Raw genomic sequence first — 7,700 nt, forward strand, 5'->3', positions numbered from 1 at the left:
TTCTTTTCCAAATAAGTTCCCAATCACAGGGTCAGGATGTGGACCTATCGTTTTGGGGATTCCCCCAACCCGCTGCAAGTCCTTTGCATCGATCATGCTGGAGACAAAGAGAGATCATGACACCCTCCTGCTTCAACCCCAGAGGCTGCCATGCTCTGAAACCAGCCTCCGTGTTCTGCGCCCTCTTGTGCCCTCTGGTCTTGCCACAGGGCCTTTGCACCGGCTGTCTCATCAGCCTGGGACACTCCCTTCCCCACTCATCGCTGACTCTTTCCTGATCTCCTCAGGGCTGAGATCAGCTTCCTAAGAGATGCTCCTTCAGGCTCCCATGTTGGACCAAACTCTGGCCACAAATCCTTATAACACGCAGAACCTCTCCCTTGTAAAGCTTGTCACGGTTGTCATTTAAGCTTTATTTGCAGGATTGTTTTGGTTTGTGTCAGGCGAGCAGGGCTGACGTCTCCATCAGGTGCAGAAGGTACGGTACCTAGGGCCCTGACTGTGTTTACAGGCCCACGCATATGTTTTTATTTCTCTTAAAGCCAGAAGAAAAATATGACCATAATCCAGCCAGGGAAACAATGCAGTCATAAAACAATTTTGTATGCTGGCTATGGTGGAAGGGGGCGCAGGAAGGCCAAGGGCCCAGGGCTCACGAAAGCCATCCCACAGCTCTGGCACAGACCATGCACATAGTAGGCGCTTACTGAATGTCTGCCAACTGCAGGAAGAAGAGAGCGTGGGGGGGGTCCTAGCAAGTCAGAGAGGATGAGCTCAGACATTGTTTCAAGTCTTCTTTTCTTCCGCTTTTGTTCTTGGCCTTGAGCAAGTCACCTCTCTTCTCTGGACCTGTCTCCCCATCCATGAAATGAGATAAACCACCTCTCCTTGGTATCTCACACTCATTCCTTACGCTCAAGAGAGACACGAGGTAGTGCGGAACCCGCCGTGTAGCTGGGCCCATGAACGGGGGTCACCGGTCTTCCTCAAGTGGACAAAATCAGGTGCCAAGCTCAGCGTTCGTCACATCCTCTTGGTGTTCCCATGTGCTCTGTGCTCTGTGCCTGTCCCCATTTTACAAATGTGAGCAATCACACAGCGGCCACACGTGGACTCTGCACACTGTGGAGAGCTGGACAGGCTTCCTGGGGGCCCTGGTTGGTGGTCGGTTCCCTGGAGACCACAAATGCCCAGGCCTCACTGCTGAGGGGCAATAGATAGAGGGGAAAAAAAAATAAGCATACTCACCCTTCTCGAAAACCATCCATTTTGAACTAAGTATCTAGCTCTTGGCTTGTGCCGCACAACAATGGTAATGTGCTTCTAACATATTCCCCAGAAAAGCTATGGAAATTTGAGTTGGCTTTGGAGAGAGGGGGTGGGGAAAACACCTGTCTCCAGCAAAAAGTCAGCAGGAAGAAGGTCAACCAGAAGGTGGCATGTGGTTCGTGGGAAGGGAAAGGAGGCAAGGTTGACCTCTCTCCAAAATGCCCCAAAGCCCTGATTCATTCTCTGCATTTGGCTGACCACACAGGAGGGGTGCAGGCAGCAAGGGGGCCATGCAGCATGGTGGTAAGAGCCCATGTGTGGTCCCACGCCAACCCCGGCTTATCCTACCTCTGCTCCTCACTTGCTGTGTGCCCCAGGCAAAACACTTCCCCCTCTGAGCCTCTGTTCCCTCATCTGTGAAATGGGATTGGTATTAGGCCTCCCTAGCTGAGTCTCTGAGAAACGTGAATGAAACCCTGGACAGACATATGCTCAGTCAGAGGCCCGGCATATGCCAAAGGGTCAGAAAGAGGCACAGTGTTTATCTGTTTTAATGAAAAGGCAAAAATCTTTGCCACCTATCACCCATATCTGAGGATGATTACACAGCCTGGCCTATGATGGGGATGGATATCTCACAAGGGGCTCAGGAGGGTAGTGTAGGAGTTTATAAAAAGGACCTCTAGGGCCATAAAGAAAATAAAAGAGGGAGATGAGAGACACTGGGGCAGTGAGGACAGGAGACCCCTCAGTTGGGGGAGCCAGGGAAGCCTCAAACCGAGATCTGAGTGATAAAGACCCAGCCCAAGGGCAGAGGGATCCAGCAGGGGGAACAGCTGGGTCAAAGTCCCTGAGGGGAGAAAGGGCTCGGTGTTTCCAAGGACTAGAAGGAAGGTCAATGTGGTTACAGCAAAGTGGACAGGGCCGAGACTGGTGAGGTCAGAGAGCTGCCCAGGGGCCGGGTCATGAGCCACTTGCAGGCTGGGCCAGGGTGGATTCTGTTTCCAGTGCAGGGGGTGGGGTTTGTCGAGGGACTAGGCAGGTCTGAGATCTGTCTCAAGCTCTTTGGTCCTAGAAGGATGGTTTTCACAGGGCTGAAGCCAGCAGCAAGGGCAGGGCAAACAGACCCCACCTACTCATGGGAGCAGGGCAAGCATGGACAGGCGGGGAGGAATTCATGGCGGCCATGTTGGCCAACAACCAGCACAGGCGGGAGGTGGATGGATGGGAGGAAGGTTCAGGACAACTCCTAGGGGTTTGGCTGAGCCACTGGGCAGAGGGTGTGCCATTCATCGAGCTGAGGAAGACAGAGGGAGAAGCAGACTAATGGCAGGGAAGAGAAGCAAGAGTTCTGCTTGGGCTCTGCGGATACTAGGATACTGAGCGGCCAGGCAGCACCCCCTGGGGAATCCACCATAACAAATGGGGCTGCGTGTAGAAGGGGAGGGAGCTCCTTCTTTTAGCTCCTTTTCTTGTGCAAGGAAGTTAGGGCTGAATAGCCCCATTCTAGAGATGAAAGAGGTGAAGTGTTTTGCCGTAGTCACCCAGCAATTTAGTCTGAGCTGGCATTTAAATCTCAGTTGAGAAACAGGAAGTACTTTGTCGTCTCTCCGTCTTGCTCACCATGGATCCAAGGGGCTGGATGGGGAATGCTGTCTTTCTATTCCAAATCAAACAATGACTGCTGTTTGTTGAGGGCTCTCCGTGCACCAAGTATTGCTAAGTTGTCACTCCAACAGCCAACCCTGTAGAGAGATACTATTATTGTCTGCATCTTACAAAGGAGGGAACCAGGGCTCAGAGAGGGGAAGTGACTGGCCCAAGATCACACAGCAGTCATGCCTCAGAGATAGGACTAGAACCCAGACCTGTCAGTCCAAAGCTCTGCTTTCAACCGTTCGCCTTGACTGTCCCGCCATCTTTGACACAGCCATGCTCTCATTTTGGGCTCATAACATGGCAACTCCAAAGACCTTTCCCCAAGAATCTCCACTAGGGTTGACAAACCACAGCCCACCGTGGGCCAAATCCAGCTCGCCACTTGTTTTTGGAAAATAAGCATTTATGGGAACACAGCCGTGCTCCTTCTGAATGCAACTCCTTTCACATTCCGACGGTGGAGCTCAGTAGTACAGAGACTAAACCAAAAATATTTCCTATCTGGCCCTTTACAAAGTTTGCCGAGCCCTGTTGTAGAATGAAGGCAGTCAGATCCTGGCTTCTCATTATGGAAATGAGGGGCCTCCCTTGGCTGAGGCCACACAGTGGCAGAGCAGAGATAAGGACAGAGGCCTCATAACTTGGCCCCTTACCCATTTAGCTAGTGGAGCTTTCAAGAAACGGTATGCTGCGAGGTGGGACCCAGGTCAAGTGCGCCTTGATGGCAGGGCAGGGGAAGTGGAGAAAGGCTCCTTCCCTGCTGAAGAAACTTCTTATCTAGCTGAGGAGAGGAAGAGCCAGGAGATCTTGGCTGCTCTGACTTTTCTATCCGGCTAGCTCTCAGGCAACTCTCCCACCCCTGTTCCTTCCTCTCCAGCTCAAGGGCTCCTTCCAAGGCTTCGGCATGTTCCAGAAAATGTAGCCTCTGACCTTCTAAGTCACCAGGGCCTTGCAGCCCCCGAGGGAGCCCTGCTTGCAGAGACTGCATATAATGAAAAATCGGTGAGAAACCCAATCTGGGGCTATCAGGTGGAGCGCTCAGCCCTCGGCCTCCTTGTCCCCCTGATGGGCCGGACCCCTTTTCCTTCTCACACATGGCACATTTCCCAGCACCAGTTGGATCCTCCCAGCTGAAAAATAAAAGTCCTTCAAACATGGCAGGGGTTCCGAAGACTTTTTTTTTTTAAGTAACCCCCCAAACAGCGGCTTTTCAAGCCACACACAGACTGAATCAAACTCCATTTGTTTCCAGAAGGCCGAGGGGCAGCGGTTTGGAAAAAAGAACCTTCTCTGAAACTCACGGGGAGGCGAAGGCGGGGTCAGAGGGCACATTCCGATTGCTAAGATGCATTGACAAGCGCCCAGGCCCCCCTTGGCCCTGCCAGGAGACCCGGGGAGGGGAGGGGGCTGTGGCGGGGGCACAGGGCCTCCAAAGCAGCCAGCCTCAGAAACGCTCCCCTGAGTTGGCCACAAAGAGTCGAAGGGCGAACCCTCCTCCCTTGCTGGGCCCCCACCTCCTGCAGATATGCCAAAAAGAATCCCCAGGTCTTGGGGAAGGAATGGAGCGGAGCGGGGAGGTTTAGCCAAAAGATTCTCTTTTTTCTTTTTGGTTGCTTTGGTTAGTTGAGTTTTGCCCCAAAACCGGAAACTGAGTCTGGAACCAACGAACAATGGGTGAAAACTGGGGATTTTCCACCTGCAAAAAGGGAGCAGTCATGGATGGGGGCAGAGCGGTCCCCATGTGAGTCTAGGCTTGGCCATTGAGGGCTGGGAGACCTTGGACAGCTGTCCTCACCTCTCCGAGCTTCAGTTTCCTTGGCTCCAACTGGGACGTGCCCCCTGGGGTTGGAGTGTCCACTCAGATGTGACAAAGGGTGAGAAATACCTGCGTGATGACTGCCACGGAGCAGGTGCTCCAGAATGCCGATGCTGCAGGTGGGGGGAGAGTCAGCAGGGAGACTAAAAGGGGGCTGTGGGGCTCTGGGTACCCATGGGGGGGCAGGGAGCACCCCTGACCTGGAAGGAGGGGTGGCTGACAAAGTAACCTTGAACCATAAAGTGACTCAAACAGAAAGGAACTCAGAGAGCCTTTTGTCGAAATGCCCTTTCCAGAGGGGAAACTGAGTCAGTGAATAGCCTCCCCGCATCATCCAACACCCCAACCAACAGTTTTCTGGAATCACCTTCTCCTGGAGGCTCTTTGGCCAAACGCCTTGGGCCAGCCCTTTAAAGGTGGGGCAGGTACATCCTTCCCTATAGAGAAGGTGGAAGGAAGGTTTCCCTAAAAGATTCAGAAATGGGGAAAGAAAGCTTGCCTTTCTCCCCACAAAGGACAAGAACCCGCGGCCAGTGTGTTTTGGCCTCAGCTGGGGCAGATGGAATGTGTGAGAAATAATGCAGAAAAATAACCCATGATGCAGAAGAAATCCGTGGGAGTGAGGCTTTGGGGTCACCAGGGCTGGGGCAGCAAAGCCTGGGTGTGTGCAGAGGGGGGCAAGCAAGCGGGACCCGGGGCAGTCAGTGTGAGAGACACCTCCCCTGCATCCGGCTGTCTACCTGCATCAGGTGAGTCATCGTTCCAGGAACCCTCCTTCTCGGCCTTCCCGCCGGAGCTTCCCGGACACGCTGGGAAGGAGGCCACCTTGGCCTTCATAAGCCTGTTCCCCTGGGTCTCCCGAGAGTGCCATCCTCACGGTCCAGCACCTTGCTGGCAAAAGCAACCACCATCTTCTGTCCCCACCTCTATTTCTTGGCACCAGGAGACACCTGTTCGCAGGCTCCGTCCTGCTCTCCACCTCACCTAAAACCAGATGAGCCCGGAGTTCCTCTAACAGTTAGATGTTTCAAATCCACCTCGACCTAAGAGTACTCAGGACCCGGGTTTGTGTGCTTGGGAGAAAGAGTACTGTGGCTCCTCCTGGGACTTGAAACTGCGCAGGATGAATGAGCCATCTTACTCCCTCCGGTGACGTTCTTAAGACTGGAAATCACCAGAAGGCCCTGCAGTGGGTGAGCCCCGGCCTGCGGTTGCTTCTGACGAGTCAGGGCATGTGTTTTATCCCTGCTCCCCACGCTGTCCCTGGGACCCGGCCTGGCTCTCCAGACATAAGTGAGCCCCAGTGCTGAAAGAGGAAGCCATAGCATCCTCAGGGTCCTTAAACTAACTGTCCCTAAACCCCCACGACAAACCAGCTCACTGGCCTGCTGGACCAAGGCAAACCCCTCCATCCCTGCCTGTGCCTCCCCCACCCCGCCTCAAAGCTCCTCCTGCCAGGAGTCCACACTTCCCAGATGCCTGGGCCTTGCCCTCCTCTGAAATTCCAACCATCGGCTCTTTCTGGGCTCCTACCACAACCACAGTTCCACACGCAGGGCTGATGGGAGGATTCCGTGGCTGTACAGTGGGCCTGGTTTCTGGGGTGGCTCTGGGTCAGTACTGTGTGACGGGCCACCCCTCTCCCACCGGGAGATTCCAGTGGTGGCAGAGCACCAGCAAGAGTGTGAAGGTGACACTTGGATAAACAGCCTCACCTGCGCGTGCAAATGAGAGGCAAAGCCGACCAGAGCCCGGTACACAGCCCTTCATCGTGGACAAGACGCTTTCCCTTCGTGAGAGCTCCCTGGCTCTTTCTTTGCAAGGCAGAGAGGGCAGGGATTCTTATCCCCACTGGACAGATGAAGAGCCCGAGGTCAGAGAGGACCAGGACCAAGCTGAGAAGGACACTGGGCAGGAAGCAGAGGCACCTGAAAAGCCCCCAACTCAGGAGCCAGGCTGTCAGGGAGCCAATCTTTGAGCCACTATGGATTAGCTATGCAACCCTTGGGTAGTGGCTTAACCTCCCTGTGCCCAGTTCCCTCCTCTGTCAAATGGGAATACTAATGAATTTCTACCTTCTGAGTTCATTGTACGGATTAAACGAGTTGATAAACTTAAAGCACTTGGACTGGGCCCCGGCACATGGCAAGCTCGAGAACTGTTGGCTATTCTAACCCCACCATCATCATTGTCATCCCAGCCCTGCACCCAACCAGCTAGGGAACCTTGGGTAAGTCCCTTTTCCTCTCTGGGCCTCAGTTTCCCCACTGACAGAATGATCTGTGATGGTCTCTTAGCAGCCCTGTGTGTCTAGAAATCCCTGCTTCCACACAGGCCAGAAAGAGGGTAGAAACGGGGACCCACAGAATCCCTCGAGAGGCCACCTTTTCTTTTCTGGGTCTCAGTTTCCCCATCTGTCAGGCGAGGGGGTGGGACAAGTAATGCCCTGAGAAACACAAAAGCCCAGTCTTTGCACTAGGACCTCATCGGGGACACAGCTACTTTGTGGAGCTCTGGGGGAAACCGAGTCACCCGGTCTCCATTGCCCTTCCATGGCATCTCGGGCCCGAAGCCAGGGTGAGGTGCAAAGGGTTAACTCCCCACAGGCGGGGTGGAGGGAACGCTGTGTGTGCCTTCCTGAGCCCAGTTTCAACAGCCAGGTCCCTAAAGAGAAGAGACCCCACCTTTGCATTGGCAGCTAGGCCAGGCAGTGGGAGTAATCAGGCTCAGCAGGGCCTGGAAAAGTCAGCTCATCCTGCAGCCAGGCCAGGCCAGCCTTGCTGGGGTCCCCCCCCTCCCCTGCTCCACCACCGCCACCCCATTACCTAAGCCCTGCACAGGACATGAGCACACCGCCCCGGTGGGGGGGGGGGCGGTGAGGGACAGCAGGGCTCTCAGACAGGGCGGCCATTCACAGAGCCCGGCTCAGACACAGCCCTGGGCGGGGGGGGGGGGG

General features: G+C 54.6%; 1 long non-coding RNA gene across 1 annotated transcript in view; it reads right to left on the reverse strand.

Moving 5' to 3' along the window:
* Window positions 1-216: 216 nt before the first annotated feature.
* LOC141371465 (uncharacterized) overlaps window positions 217-7,700 on the reverse strand; it is a 15,624-nt gene continuing 8,140 nt past the window's right edge. Inside the window, exons 3-4 of the long non-coding RNA XR_012376428.1 lie at window positions 2,893-3,014; window positions 217-1,203 (exon numbers count right to left, since the gene is read on the reverse strand). This is a non-coding gene — a long non-coding RNA (uncharacterized lncRNA). The remainder of the gene's footprint in view (window positions 1,204-2,892; window positions 3,015-7,700) is intronic.

This window comes from Callorhinus ursinus, unplaced genomic scaffold (assembly GCF_003265705.2).
Source record: "Callorhinus ursinus isolate GAN/ISIS: 27379988/994484 unplaced genomic scaffold, GSC_fseal_2.0 scaffold72, whole genome shotgun sequence".
In the NCBI taxonomy this organism is placed as follows: domain Eukaryota; kingdom Metazoa; phylum Chordata; class Mammalia; order Carnivora; family Otariidae; genus Callorhinus; species Callorhinus ursinus.